We start from the raw sequence: 15,176 nt of genomic DNA on the forward strand, positions 1-15,176 counted from the left end.
AGCACAAATGTAGAATATTATATACCTTAGAAATGTCCGCGTCAAAATGTGGACATGACCCGGTATCCTGATAAAATAGCTAGGGAATGCTAAAATACTTATTATAACAACTGGATGCACATAGGATTTCCTTTCTCCCTAGGAAGCCAGATGGAAAGTAAGGAAGAGTTTTCAGAAATAAAAATAGAAGAAAGAAACCTCTAGATATTTACATGAACTTCCCTTGTGTATGCCCTGAATTTCTCTACTGTCTAAGAGAAACCCAACCTTCTTTAATTGGCAGGGCTGTCCTCAGAGCTTCAGGACTAAATGGACGTTGGGGATAGTATTGTAAGATACTTTACTGGTGTTTCACTGCTTCACTTTCACTGGGCTGCTGGCTCCCCTACTTTACCCTAGAAGGTGACAAATCCAATAGCAAAGGGAAACCTCACCTCTTTTCTGGCAGGTAAAGATGTTGGAGTGTTCACAGCTGTAATTGGTTATTTTTTTTTTTTCATATTCTTCCATCTCATCATTTTGAATGATGCCCAAAGGGAAGCTGTCCTTTAAAGCTAACGCTTTGAAACTCAAAGATTCCAAATAGAGATGTTTCTATGTTTTTTAAAATTTACATTTTTATATTTAAAGCCCTAAATAATAGAACCCTTGCCATATCTTGAAGCTCAGCAGTTTTTTTCCTCAGGCGTGTCTAGTCTACTAACAAGCCTATCAAAGACTTCTTCTTCATTTTGTTACTATGTTTGGTCTTCAGCATTTCTTTTTGATTCTTTTTTTGGAATTTCCATCTCTGTGCTTACTTTACCCATCTGTTCTTGCATGTTGTCTACTTTTTCCATTAGAGCCCTCAGCATATTAGTCACATTTGTTTTAAATTCATGGTCTGATAATTTGAACATCCTTGCCATATCCGAGTCTGGTTCTGACGGTCTGTATTTTCAAACTGTGTTGTTTGCCTTTGGGTATACCTCGTAATTTTGTTGAAAGCCAGACATGATGAACTGAATGAAAGGAATGCCAACAAATAAGCTTTTAGTGATATGATGGTGAGGAGATATGAGGTGTGGGGGTAAGGGAAGTGTCCTACAGTCCTGTGATTGGACGTGTAGTGAGTCTCTGGCCCTGGGCTGTGAATGTCTCGAGTGCTTCTTAGTTTCAGATCTACTGCCGGGACAGGATGGCTGGCTTAGCTGGGACAGGATGTCTAGCGTGGCCAAGGTTGGCTATTTCCCTTTCCCTAATAGGTTAGACCCTCATAAAATAGTTTCTCTTGAGGGCAGGTCTTGTTAAGAAAGAATGTTCTGGTATATTTCAAAATGGTTCCTTTTCTTCTCCCACTGCTGGAAGCCTGAGGGGCTTTTTGTCTGATATTCACTGTGAGAAGTAGGTTCAGCTCCAGGAGGTGAAGCATAAAACTATGTCCCTCTTCCCTGGGATTTTTAACTCTCATATTTGTCCACCCTGAGCCTCCCAACAATTCAGCAGTTACAGTTTAGGTTTTTCTACCCCTGTACTGGTTTCCATGGAGGCTTCTGCTCTGGTAAGTTGTGATTCCTTGTATCTGCCTATCTACAATTTTGAGGGTAGCAGTTTGCCCTGTGACCTCTCTTTTCTGACATACCTAAAAAGAGTTGTTGATTTTTTCTGTTGGCCCAGTTTTTTACTTGCTGGTTCGGACAAAATGGCAACTTCTAAGCACCTTACATACGAGACTGGAAACTGGAAGTTGGTACATCAAAGAACTCTTAAAATTAAAAACAAACAAACAAACAAACAAACAAAACCTTTTAAGTTGAACTCACTCCTAAGTTCTCAAAGCACTTTTCAAGGACATTAAGTAAGCAGTGTGCTTAGTAGTCTGGTGAAAAGAGTACTCGGTGTTAGGGGACAGATGCCATGACAGTAATTGTATTTATTAACAGATCGTTTCAAAACAAAACAAAACAAAATCACCCAGTACTTCGAAGAGAATTCACAAGAGAACATAACGCTCCATGAATAGTTTGGAAGGAAAGTGTCCAAGATGCAAGTAACCTGAATTTATTGTGGTAAATTTTATCTGTCAACTTAGGCTAACTTGTGCTGTGGTAGCAAATATACCCAGGATCTCAGTGGCTTATGACAACACAGGCCTATTTTCACTCGTGCTACAAATCCACTGAAGGTCAGCTGAGCCTTTGCACCATGCCGTGTTCTTCAATGCAGTTTGAAGGAGAGGGTGCTCTCTGGGACATGCCAGTCAAAGGAAGAGAGAAGATTTTGCTCAAGAGAGCCACACAGCCCCTCTGTTCACCTTTCTTTGCTCAAAGAAAGTCATCTGGGTGCTCTTGTGTTCAGTAAGGTGGGTTCCAGGAAAGGGTGCTGTAAGTCACATGGCCAAGCATGACATCAGTGTGATGGGAGGTATAACCTTTCTACAGAGAGGGGTATAGATGTTTTGAATGTTAATACAGTTTACTATATAGCTTCTACCAACTTTGCCCCAGGAGTAAGGGAATTGTCGGTGTAGAATTCTCTCTTTTTAAAAAAAATTTTTTTAAATATAATTTATTGTCTTGTTGGCTAACACATGGTATATACAGTGTGCTCTTGGTTTTGGGGGTAGATTTCCATGAAAAAAAATTTTTTTAATGTTTATTTTTTGAGAGAGAGTGAGCGAGCATGAGCAGGAGAGGGGCAGAGAGAGAGGGAGACACTGAATCCGAAGCAGGCTCCTGTCTCTGAACTGTCAGCACAGAGTCTGATGCGGGGCTAGAACTCATGCACCAGGAGATCATGACCTGAGCTGAAGCTGGACGCTTAACCCACTGAGCCACCCAGGCGCCCCTGTGTAGAATTCTCTTATCTATGTTGCAGGACTGGGCAGTTGTTACTGGCCACCTCCATGCTTACTTTGAGGCTGAATTCTTTTACATTCCTTTACTAGAGGATGAGGGAACAAAGGAATTCATCAGGTAAATACTTTTGTGAGGCACTCTTGGGCATCAGGTGGGGCTGAAAACAGGCACTTGCATTTGAGGTACTTACAAAACAGTGCTCTCCAGCAAGTCCTTGGTGTAAACCTTGTTCCTGGAATCTGCATTGGGAGACAGATGGTAGAAAAATGACTCCTCTTTTATGCCACATCAGATTTTGGTTCTTGAGAAGCATGTGACTACCCCATTGCCAAGATACATCTGTGTAATAATAAGGAAATATGCCGATGGAGTGATGGTCAGCTATTCCATCTGTTCAGAGATGGGGATAAAATTAGTAAATGGGCAGGATTAGGAACACGTTAAGGATAGGTAAACTAATAAATGGGCAGAAAAAAATGCAGGAAGTATTTGTTCTAGCAATAGCTGGAGTACAAAGCTTCAGAAGTCAGGTGAAAATATTAAAGAGATACTTTGTGATGCAAAGACCATAAGCTGGCAGCTCGCAGGATAAATCTGGGCCATATATACCTTTTGTTTGGGCAACACAATGTTTTAAATATCAGGAGATGTTGGGGAGCCTGGGTGGCTCAGTCAGTTAAGCGTCCAACTCTTGATTTTGGCTCCAGTCATAATCTAATGGTCACGAGATCGAGCCTCAGTCAGGCTCCACACTGAGCATAGAGCCTGCTTAAGATTCTCTCTCTCCCTCTGCCCCTGCCTCCCATCTAAAATTAAAAAAAAAAAAAAAAAAAAAAAAAAAAAAAAAAAAAAAGGAGATGTTACATTGAAAGAATCCAGGTTTCTGGCTTCTCATGAAAAATAGTAAGGTTCGTTAACTTTTGCCAACATCGCTGTTTGGCAAAATTGGCTGCAGCATTGCTGTTGCCCCCTTGGGAAGCAACATGAATCTCCAGCTTTCTATTTGGAATCTGGATGGATTAAACACGTTAATATGAAAAATAAAACTTTGAAGTCTGTGGAAGAAAATATAGGACACCCTCTTTGTCATGCTGTTTGAGGATAGATTCTTTTTTGTTTTTTCAAAAAATTTTTATTTTTTGAGAGAGAGCGAGAGAGAGAGAGAGAGACAGAGACAGAGACAGAGTGTGAGTGGGGGAGGAGCAGAGAAAGAGGGAGACACAGAATCCAAAGCAGGCTCTAGGCTCTGGGCTGTCAGCACAGAGCCTGGCATGGTGCTCGAACCCATGCACTGTGAGATCATGACCTGAGCTCCACCCATGCACCGTGAGATCATCACCTGAGCTGAAGTTGGATGCTTAAACAACTGAGCCACCCAGGTGCCCTGAGGATAGATTCTTTTTTTGTTTTTTATTTTTTTTAATGTTTATTTTATTTATTTTTGAGAGACAGAGAAAGCGTGAGCAGGAGAGGGCAGAGAGAGAGAGAGAGGGAGACCCAGAATATGAAGCAGGCTCCAGGCTCCGAGCTGTCAGCACAGAGCCTGATGTGGGGCTTGAACTCATGAGCCATGAGATCGTGACTTGAGCCGAAGTCAGACTCTCAACCGACTGAGCCACCCAGGCACCCCCCGAGGATAGATTCTTAAACAAGAGTCCAGATAGTCAACACTATACATTAAAAATTTATTTTTATTTTATTTTTTTTTTTTTTAATTTTTTTTTCAACGTTTATTTATTTTTGGGACAGAGAGAGACAGAGCATGAACGGGGGAGGGGCAGAGAGAGAGGGAGACACAGAATCGAAAGCAGGCTCCAGGCTCTGAGCCATCAGCCCAGAGCCTGACGCGGGGCTCGAACTCACGGACCGCGAGATCGTGACCTGGCTGAAGTCGGACGCTTAACCGACTGCGCCACCCAGGCGCCCCTAAAAATTTATTTTTAATCAAAATTAAGGATTCTTCTTCAATTTCTGAATATAACCAGAAAAATGCAATTTATAATAAAATGACTCCATCTTGCAACAATCCAGTTGGCAAAAATTATTAAGTCATGTAACACCGAATGATGGCCAAAGATCGGGGGACATGAGATTCCTCATATGTTGCTGGTAGAACTATAAACTGCTATTCCAGTGAGCTGTCTTGGCAGTAGGGGTGAAATTAAGAATACACATATACTACGCCTAGAAATTCCTTGCCTGGAGAAATTTCAACATCCAGAGAATCACTTGCATAGAGTTTTGGAAAAATAAAAAACAAAAAAAGACCTCCGAAAGACATATGAGAATGTTCATGGCAATGTTACATGTTCTAACAGACAGAAGGTCGGAAATAACATAGGTGTCCATCTTCAGGGAAATGTAGAAGTAGAATGTGGTAATGCATTTTAATGGAAGACTATGCAGCTGGCAGAAGCTTGATGTAAATAAGATTCACATGTCACAATACAGATACACATATTTGTAAGTGAATATATATGAAAGATGGTGTGAAAGATCAGACTCTAAATATACTAGAGTGGGTGTCTATATCAGACTCTAAATATACTAGAGTGGGTGTCTATACCTGGGGAGAGATTGGGATTGGACATAAAGAGAATCAAAATAAGACAAATCGAAAAAGAATAGAATAGCCTTGCAGGTGCCACCAATGGTAGCATACTATGACCTGAGGAATATGATCCATTCAGTTCTGTAAACCTAAAGATGTAAAAAAAGTCAAGAAAAATTTTCCATTTTTAAAATTTTGTTCTAAGATAACCTCTTAATCTTTTTTTTTTTTTTTTTAAACTTGCGGGTATGGAATGAATTGCATGGTTCGGTCTGACTTGAGCAGCGCCATGGCCAAACTCTACTGGGGCCATGCACAGTAGACTCAGTAGCAACAGTAGCAACTCTGCTGTTGCTGCTCTTTCCTGTTACCCAGGCATACATCTGTGGTCTTCCCGCTGTGTTCATTTATTTCCACCCAGTAAAGTCCTCCGGCAGGAAACTGCCAGATGACCTATACCACTTTTGCCTAAGCAGCGCCTTTATAGGAACCAGAGGGAAAATTCCTGCACGTTAAACTACCTTAATGCTGCTGGGTTTGAAGTAGCAGATGTTCGTTGGATTTTACAAGGCCCCTTTGCCCTCTTCCTTCATTTTCTGCCTGTTTTTACATTAATCTTCTCTGTGCAGATCTGGCAAGGTGTGTGAATCACCCTCCAAGGAGCTGCATTAATGATAAGCCCAAATCTGGGTCTCTAAAGAGTCACCTTTCATTCACAGAGTCTGGGGAGCCCCTACTGGCCTTTCCCATATTAAGGTTTTGCAGCAACTGTGGTATTTAGAGAGAACACACATGCAGGATGGGGAGGTAGGGCTTGTCTGTCTTCTCGGCAGAGAGCCTCCCAGCAGGCCGGATTTATTGGCTTTTTCACTTTCCTTTACCATTTGGATTTCCAAATACTTTTTACTAGTTGGGGTTTTAAAGCTGAGAAACTCAGCCAGATTGTAATAAAACACTGCAGGCTTAGAACCCCAGGGTCCAAGAACAATCGCTGAACTTTTCCAACTTGGCTGCAAAGCAGCATGTGCTTAAATGTCGTGCCTCACCTCCCCAGCCTCAGGGACACCACACTCACAGGGTGCAATTTTTGTGAACAGTTGAATTAGTATATCTTGTGCCTCTCTCCTTTCAATATCTTATGCTTAGTGTTAATGTTTCTAGTTTAGGAGTAAATGAAGTGACTTCACAATGTTTAACATAGCAAGATTTTTTCCCTTAGTTCTGAGTCATTCATTCGTTCATTCATTTATTCACTGAGTGTTTTCTGAACGTAGGTGTCAGTATGTGGCTCTAACTCTAACCAGGTAATTGCTAGGTTGTCCTCTTCCTCTGGTGATGAGATTTGTACTGTGGGTATTGGACTGATCTGATCATAGTTCTGTCAGGCAAATAAATGCTGGAAATCAAGTTGCCATTCTCTTGTCAATTTGCTGCATGCCTTTCAAACTAGTAGAGAGTTGATCTTCTTGGAAATAGGAAGAAGAAATATGGGTGTCTTACCACTGACTTAAATTTTCAGTCAGCCGTAAGCGTCACTGCTAGGTTTTAGTAAATATCACCTGCCTTCATGCTGTGCTTGAGTGAGGCATAGTATAATGTGATATGGTATTTATTGTATGATGTGGCATGGTGTGGTGCGGTACTGTATCGTGAGGTGTGGTAAGTATGGTATGGTATAGTGGATAGTACAGTACTATATAGTAGGTGGACCCCAGATTCACATAATAGCTTAAGCATTAAGTTTTCCATTAACTTCCCTTGTGATCTTGGGTAAGTGTCCTCAATTTCTGGGGCTCAGTTTACTTAAAATTAGATGAAAGTTGATAATTGGAGTTACTGAAACAAATTAAGTGAGGTCTGTTTGTGCTCAGCACATAGTAGATGCTCATTAAATGCCAGCCTCACCTATGGCATTCTAAGAGAAATGTGCAATGGATAGAAAAGCACAGTCCTAGTCCTCAGGAACTAAAAATCAGTTAGGGAGATGAGACATAGCCCCTGTGTGCAATCACCAGAGAAAGTGCCTCTGAGAAGATAGCTTAAATGGAATGAGTTAACTTTCTAACTTTCTTTCTTTTCTTTTCTTTTCTTTCTTTCTTTCTTTCTTTCTTTCTTTCTTTCTTTCTTTCTTTCTTTCTAAGTTTATTTATTTATTTTGAGAGTGAGAGGGGGGAGGGCAGAGAGAGAGGGAGAGAGAGAGAATCCCAAGCAGGCTCCACGCTGTCAGTACAGAGCCCGAGGAGGGGGTTGAACTCATGAACCTTGAGATGATGACCTGAGCCAAAATTAAGAGTTGGCCACTTAACTGACTGAGCCACTCAGGTGCCCCGAGAGAAGCTTCTTAGAGGCTGTGGGTGTGTGTTGGATGATTCAAGGTGGGTTGAAGAGAGTGAAGGCCAATTCTGGATTGGATGTTTCCGGAAGCAGGAACAATTTTATGATTGTGTATCTTAACAATGTTTATTGATCACACAGGAGAACCGCAGTGGGGTGGGTGTTCTTGGTAAAGCAGAGGAGCAGCAATCACTCTGTTAGACAGAAGAGGGGGATATTTCATCATTTTTGTGGTTCAGGAGTGTCCTTATCTTTGTCCCCTTCCAAATATGGTAAAGGAGTAGCCTTGGTTAGACATTGTTCCTACTCTGTGAGTGTGGCTTATATTCAATTGGGAGCATCACGGCCTAGCTGCCAGCAGAGCTGTTTTCTCACCTGGTTTGGGGTATATTTATTCACCCCCTTTCCCAGAAGGCAAAGAAGGAAGTCATATACTAGGGCGTGCCAGGGCTGAGCACTAGGGCAGACTGTCCCTAACTGGGTTTTGGAGGTTGTATAAAGAATAAGAATTAAAGTTCACAAACAAAAGGGGGAACCAGCTGATAGACACCAAGGAGCGGAGCCTGTCAGGGAGGGTGAATGAACGGGGTGTGGGCCTGAAGCACTTCCAGAGACAGAGTGCAGCTTCTCATCGGGCGCGGGTCTGTACATGGGCACGTGTGAGAGTCCACAAAAGCCAGGCAGGATTCCTATTTCCTGACTTTAAATCCAGTGACCAGATTTTCTCTCCAACCCCAAGGCCAAATTATCCCTTCTTCCTCCCTATTACCTTCCTATGATTCTTCTCTATATAGTCTGCATCTAAATACATAGTCTTCATTTTAAACTTTATCTAGATAAAAATGGGAGAGGTAAACTATTAACACTGGTTACTTCTGGGAACTGATCCGTAAGGGTTTCAGACGAAGTCATCAAACTTTGCTCTCTACGCTTATATATTATTTAAATTTTATGGGTTAATTTATTTTTTAATTAAGTTGTTAAAAACAAAAATGAAACAATGTTAAAATGGCAGTGATGGTGGAATGTGTGATTTGTCGCTGGTGATGCTCTCTGAGGTATAATTTTAGAATTAATATTTCCTTTTTTTTTGGAAGGGAAATTTGAAATTCCCTTTGGGAAGAGCACGGTGTGGATGTCTTGGATCTGTTTAAAAGATTATTTTAATAAAATGCTAAAAATCATGATTCTCATACAAATGTAAAATGAAGAATGGCAGTGATTTTATTTGATTCACTAGTTAAGGTAGAACCAGTGAGATGTGGAACCAGTTCAAGAGAATTCAAAGAGCAGGCATGTATATAGACAACCAGGAATGCTGAAATGAATTTGCTTAATAAATGTAAAACTGGCTTCTTGGCGAGAGAAGGACATCGATTTGCACCTCTACCTGACAAAATTCATTTGCAGTCTGTAGACAAGAGCCATTTGCTTTTGGAAACTTAGCGTAAGAAGGACACATTGGAGGTGGCATCAGTCAGATTCTTTCCCTGTTTGCTTCCCAGGGACAGTATCCACATGTCCTGGTAGAGGGAGGAGGTACTGCCTCTCAGGGTGGGGCAGTAAAGTCTTTTCTAAGTCCTCTCTTTTGCTTGAAAGACCAAATTTCTGAAAAATTTCAGGAAACTTTTGTTTATTAGAATACTATTCACACTTTCTTAAATGTAGACTCTGCTAAGCCAAAGAAGTGGATTACTTCTGAAGACAGATATCCTCTAGGGGAACAACAGCTTGCCTCTGGTTCTAAATGCTATAAAGTCTCCTTAGTTCAAGCTCCACATAGTTTAAATTCCAGAGGGACGAGTCTGAGGTTTGCTTTGCAAACCCTTTCTTCATAGATGGTGAAAATTAATGCTATAAATAAGATTCTGGTAGTGTCTGGGGTGTGTGTGATTTATAACACAACTATATCCCAGGCATCTAAGAAGTATCATTAAGATATTTAGTTAAATTAAACACTAATTTATTATTTAGACTGCTAGGTTCTAAGAGGAAAATGGAAAAATTGTGCATTCTGGTATGGGTTATTGAAATTGCAAATCTGGCTCATTTTGAAGATCTCTCTCAACCACAGTTGAGTGAATGAACCAATGAACAAAGAAATATCATTGCCTGATTTGAGTTATTATATGTATCTCAATAAATTAAATAAAATTTCTTTTATGTCCCAAATATTTCCATCATGGTGATTTCTAAAGAACTGCATTTGGTTCAGGGCAGTTGTATGATAATCTTTTGCTATTCAAGCAACTTTGATTGAGTGCATGACTGTGAGCCAAGTAAATTTATTAGCTTGTTTCATTGAACTGCATTTGTACAATGAGACAAATTGTTTCAGCCAGGTTTCAAAGTGCTTCTCATCCACTGAGAAGTGACTTGGGCAATAAAGCCACAGTAATCAGATCTTCCTGAACACTTAATAATTGTACATGGAAAACTGTATACTGATAATAGCACTTACTAAATAGTATAGAGACGTTTTCAATGCTAATAAAACATATGGTATTAAATAGATCATTTGAAATGTGCATGTACCCTTTCTAGATATATCTGCTGTCTGGTTTTAATGTGCATGTGTGTGATAGACCCTAGATTTTCACCTAAGATTTTTGTCAAGATTTTTCTTGGTTTGAACTATGCCCTTACTCCGAAATCCAGAACACATTTTCCAACGTCTTAATAAATTCTACTCAAAGCAACATTGCCATCCACGGTTAGTGAGGCATCTCAGCAATGACCCTCTGCGAGGAGATCTAAAACACTGATGGTAGAGTTTTATTGTTGTTGTAGGAAAAGAAAATAATGGATATCCTTCATTCAGTGTTCCTTTTCTGCGTATGAAATTCAATAAGGTGAGTGAATGACTACTTTAGTAGTTAAGGGACAAAGAAAACACTTCGTTTCTAATGTTAGCTAGGTACTTCATTGTGTGCCAGTGACTATGTTGAGTGCTATACCTGCTATTTCATAGTCATTCTTGATCCTCATCACAAGGTTAGTATTGTCTCTATTTTTTATGTATCAGGAAACTGAAGTATAGAATAGTTAAATGACTTGCCCAAGGTCATGCAGTTGGTAAGTAGTATAGCTGTAAGGCTCCAAATCCTGGAGACAGAGCCTCATACTTTACCATTGCTGTTGTAAAGAAATGAATATTTTGAAATAATTCTTCATGTCCTTGTCTTTTGGTTATGAAATTTTTCTTTTCTGTAGTCCTTCCACCATTAGGGTCAGATCATAAGGCTTTTTCTGCTAAGGAAAGGAAAAAATATCCATCCGTCTGTAGAAAAGAAGCTCATGGGTTGAGTCATGTGTTAGAGAATTGTCAAATAAATATGTTGTACACCTGAAACTAATATAACATTGTATGTTAATTATACTTCAATAAAAAATTTTGATTAATGAGAAAAAAAGGAAAAGCTCATTGGATAAGTAAGAAGGAGGCTATGACATAGAATTCCTTCCAGAAGGGAAAGTTAGGTAGAAAATCCTTCTGGTGCTGTCAGAAGAAAGGAGCTGAGAAAGAGACGAGAACCAGACAAGTTTCTTGGCTCTCCATATCCTCAGGGCTGAACAGGGGTTGGTGTGGTTAAGCATCTAAACAGGTTTGGGGCTGTCAGAGTGTATCCAGGCTGGGGAGACTATATGTTGTTGAGGGAAGCCTTGAGTTTGTTATGGCACCTTGTTCAACACAACGCCATGGCATGGGCTCAGTTTAGAAGTAATGTCAGGGAGGAGTCCCTAGGCAGCTCAGTTGGGTATGTGTCTGACTCTTGATTTCAGCTCAGGTCATGATCTCAGGGTTGTTGAGATTGAGCCCCATGTCAGTTTTTGCATCGACAGTGTGGAACCTGCTTGGGACTCTCTCTTTTCCTCTCTCTCTGCCCCTCCCCTGCTCATGCATGCGCGCGCGCTCTCTCTCTCTCTCTCTCTCTCAATAAATAAATAAACTTAAAAAAAAGTAATGTTAGAGAGAGGTGCTTTTATGGACCGTATGTCCGTATTCCCCAGGGCTTGTATCATGGCCACTGAAGAGTTAGAGTTCCTCCCCAGTCCTCTTCCAACTCTACGTCAATGGCTATCAGCAGAAATAGAGCCAGAGCAAGCTGGTGCAAGATGAGACCAGGTGAGCAGTAACTTCTTTTAAAAACAAACTGACCAGCATGACCCCTTCGGCGCAAGAAATTCCTTGAGCTTTGAGCAGATGTCAGTGGGCAGTTTCTGGCTACATTTTCCTCTTCACTGGAAATCAGTGGAGTGGGAGACCAACTGGTGATGCCTCCTACTTTTTGTCTTTACAGACAGATGGGCAGCCGGGATATGTGTACTCTCATGGGCAGGTCATTGGCTAGAAAATTCATCCAAGCCACTCAGGACTTTTGTGACCTTGAGAATATTGCTTAACCTTTCTGAGCTTTAGATTCTGTATGTATAAAGTGGAAATGATAGTAAAATAACATTTTCTGTGTATCGTTTTTGTAAGGGTTGATGAACAGTGAGACAAATATACTATGGAATATAACGCTATCATTATTAATACTATTATTGCCATTACTGTTATTAATTGATATATTTTGAGCTAACAATTGGAGGACCTTATATGTATAAAATAAGCACATGCAAAGCTACGTGTATGGTTTTGTGAAGCATCACAACATCATTCTTTTAAAATCCAAGCTGTATACCTTAACATGTTATCGCATATTGCCTCATTTTCTATTTTACTTAGTTTTGTTGATTCTTTCCATCTAAATGATCGTTTCTAGGCAGGCACTATGTCTTATGGTGCATAAATTGTAGGGGTTTTAAGATGATATGTATAGTACTTACAAAAGCTATAAAAAGTGTGAACTGGAGATCAGAAATACTCATTTTCAACCAATTTACAAGACAGTAAAGTTCTTGAGAGCAACGCCGAACAAATAATACAGGAAAAGCTGGATGCATAGAAATTAGAAATTAAGAAATCAAATCCAATCAAGCTTTTAAAAATTCCAAATCTTTTTCCTTTATTTTCTCATTTCTTTCATTTTTTAAGTTTATTTTATTGCCTTTTCTCCCTTATCGTTACAAAACTGATGCAGCCTTAGGCTCACTGCGGATAAAACAAAAACAAATAAAAGGATAAGCATAATGAATAATAATTATTCTATATACTTTAATAACTTGATAGATAGCCTTCCAGATAATTGTTAATTCATTTTTTAAAACGATCAAAACACACCTATTCTTTCAAAAATTATCAGAGGCTATACAACCAATTCCATCCTGTGGACATTTAGGTTGTTTACATTTAGGTTGTTTCCAATTAACTCTCTTATTGGATATCCAGATTGTTTCCATGTGGTCCCTTTTGTTGGCTATTAGATTTTTTTCCCAACTCATTACTATTGTATTCTCTTGTATTACTTATTGCTGCTGTAACATATCAGTACAAATTTAGTAGCTTAACACAACACAAACTTACTCTCTTACAGTTCTGGAGATCAGAAATCTGAATCAGTTTCATTGGGCTAAAGTCAAGATGCCAGCAGACCTGGTTCCTCCTGGAGGCTGTGAGTGGACAATTCATTTCCTTGCCTTTTCCAGCTTCTAGAGGCTGCCAGCGTTCTAATCTCTGCTTTTGTCACATTGCCTTCCCTTTGGTATGGTATCTCCCCCTATTTTTCTCTTATGAGGACACTTGTGATTAAATCCTTGGGCCTACCTGGATAATGCAGGCTACTCTCCCCATCTCAAGATCCTTAATCACATCTGCAAAGTCCCTTTTATGATATAATGTAACATATTCCTAGGTTTGGGGAATTAAAATATGCACATCTTGAGAGGCCATTATTCAGCCAACCAAAGACAAACATTATAAAAAATGTGAGCAGGTAAAATAGTCTGGGGAAAATTATAGGAAAAATCACCCTGAAAATTTTATGAAAAGTGATAACAATGTTTAAAGACATATGAGCAGTATAAGCCTTGCAAAATTTCTAATGCTGCCTAAAATAGGGATCAGTGGTGTCCATTTTAACCGAGACATTTCAACCAGTTTGAGGTCTTCACCAGCCTGTTTCCCACAAATTCCCCAAAGTCCATCATGTGAAGACAAAATAAGGTAGAGTGTGGGGGGTTGTGCATCTCACATATGAGTCTCAGAGGAAGTGAAAACTAAGCAGAGATATGAAGGAAAAGAAGTGGATCAGGTGATGTGGCCTAAGGAAGAAAGGTCCTGACATGAGCAATGTGGTGCATATGTGAGTGAGAAAAGACCTGGAGATGGGAGAGGGTCCTGTGTTTCAGGAACTGATGGCAGGATTATGTGGCTAGTAGTATATTTTGAGTTGGCAGTGGGAGGAGGATGCTGTAAAAGAGGAAGCTGGTGGGGCGCCTGGGTGGCGCAGTCGGTTAAGCGTCCGACTTCAGCCAGGTCACGATCTCGCGCTCCGTGAGTTCGAGCCCCGCGTCGGGCTCTGGGCTAATGGCTCAGAGCCTGGAGCCTGTTTCCGATTCTGTGTCTCCCTCTCTCTCTGCCCCTCCCCCGTTCATGCTCTGTCTCTCTCTGTCCCAAAAATAAATAAACGTTGAAAAAAAAAAAAAAAAAAGAGGAAGCTGGTTAGTTAACTAGGAGCTGGATCAAGATGGGCCTGTTGTGTATGGATTTTATCTTAAGGCAACTACAGAACCCTTGAAAATGACCTGGATCTTCTAATACATGAACTTAATATTGCTAATATGGCAACACTCCCCACACTGATCCATATTAGCCTCGCTCTTTTTTAAGTTAGCTCTATGCCCAACGTGGGGCCTGAACTCATGATCTTGAGATCAAGAGTTACATACTCTACCAACTGAGCCAGCCAGGCACCCTTCCACATTGATCTATCGACTTAACACAATCCCTATCAAGATTCCTCCTTTTTTTTTTCTTTCCTAAAAATTAACGAGCTGATGATTGTAAAATGAAATGGAAAGGGCTCAGAATTGTTAAAACAATCTTGAAAAAGAACAAAAAGTTTGTAGGACTTAAAGTTCCTGATTTTAGAACTTATGTCAAAACCAGAGTAATGAAATCGCACAACAGTGGCATCAGGATAGCTAGACATAGAGACCAATGGAATAGAAGTCCTTGCATTCACAGTCAATTGAGTTTTGACAAGGGAGCCAAGATAATTCAATGGGGAAGTAAATAACCTAATGGTGTTGGGATAGTTGGTTATTTAAAATTTAAACAATGACAGCATGAACTTAGGCCTGACTATATATCATACATAAAAGTCAACCCAAAATGTGTCGTAAACCTAAATTTAAGAGTTAAAATTTGAAAATATCTAGAAGAAAATGTATAGTTTTCTTTGAGTCATTAGCTATTAGGGACACACAAATCAAAACCACAATGAGATACCACTTCATATCCACATTATAACACCCACTAGTGGCTATGATAAAAGAAGGCTAATAGTAAC

Source organism: Lynx rufus, unplaced genomic scaffold (genome assembly GCF_022079265.1).
Source record: "Lynx rufus isolate CCGP_SWC_20201006 ecotype Redwood Valley unplaced genomic scaffold, mLynRuf1.p SCAF_5, whole genome shotgun sequence".
Taxonomy (NCBI): Eukaryota; Metazoa; Chordata; class Mammalia; order Carnivora; family Felidae; genus Lynx; species Lynx rufus.